Genomic DNA, 1,405 nt, shown 5'->3' on the forward strand with positions numbered 1-1,405 from the left:
AGCATATTCATCATCTTGATTAATANGCTTTTATATATAGATCAACTTCTTTTAATCTTCTTGTTTCGGGCCCCGTCTTTCTTATCATATGTAGAAATTCTGAGTATTCTACTAAATCCTTGTAATCGGCAATATCAACATCCCCGCCATTCACTAAATCTATTAATCCTTCTGTTAATGTAAATATAAAATCTTTTGTATCGATTTTGAATATAGGTGAATTTCCACTAAATCTTATTCTAAATCCATTAAACAAAAAACCCTTCATTATCAACAATTGGTGTAATGCTCTTTGGCAAATCTGGGTTTGGATTTGAAAAATAATGTTTTGTATCATCTAATGTCCTAATTATAAAACCACCATATTCAATCGGTTCCGGGTGATTTTTATGAGGTGAAGGCGCGAGTCTCTTTATAATATCTTCTTGACTTTTCAATATTGGTTGAAATAGAGTTTGTAGATTTTCTGTTAATCCAAGTTGTTGTAATTTGTTATTTTCATCTTGAGTCCTTATTTTACATATAATTCTTTTGCCAATATATTAAGTAAATGGAATTAGTAGTAGGACTTTACCAAGGCCAAATTATTTTTTTTTAAATCTGAACATCCCCTCTCCAAAATCAAATCTTCAACTTAATATTTCAAATACCTCTGTCCTTGAGTAAGTCCTTGTAAAGCTGTTTGTCTAGGTGGAGTTTTTGGTTGTAGTCTTGAAGGGCCTGGTTGTGGTGGTGTCTGGAGAATAGATGGACTCAATGGAGAAGCAGGAGGTGTAGGATTTCTTGGAGAATCTAGACTGAATGAAAGATTGGCAGATAAGAAACTATCATCTTCTGTGGCATCTTCCTCAGGTAGGGCTGCTACACTTGATGACTCTGAAAACCAACAAGATAATAAAAAAAGTGGTCGAGTGTATTATAGAAAGTGGTCCGAGTTGGTTTGTGTCCGAGTTTGCCATGAAAAGTCAGTCCGAGTGTGTTATAGAACGTGGTCCGAGTTGGTTTGTGTCCGAGTTTGTCTTGAAAAGTGGCCCGAGTGTGTTACGGTCAACGTTGGTTTGTATCCGAGTTTGTCGTGAAAAAAGATCCGAGTTTGTTATACAAAGTGGTCCGGGTTTGTTTTGATCCGAGTTGTCTTGTATTCTTAACATCCGGTAGATATTTTTACATCTACTTTCGCTTTATAATCATTTCACGATGGCCTTGTTAGATGGTGATAAGAACAAAAGGCACTGGCCTAGGTCACAAAGTTAAGATTTATGATGAAACAAAGTGCAAGTTAAAGGTAAAATAAGTTAATTAATAGTCTTTGAATACATGCTGTAGCATTTTTTGTAAAATCTGTAATTTCGTATTATAAGATCATTCTTTAATTTTACTGTAGCCTGTAAACATTTGGTTTAGC

Source organism: Lottia gigantea, assembly GCF_000327385.1.
Source record: "Lottia gigantea unplaced genomic scaffold LOTGIsca_13, whole genome shotgun sequence".
Classification (NCBI taxonomy): Eukaryota; Metazoa; Mollusca; class Gastropoda; family Lottiidae; genus Lottia; species Lottia gigantea.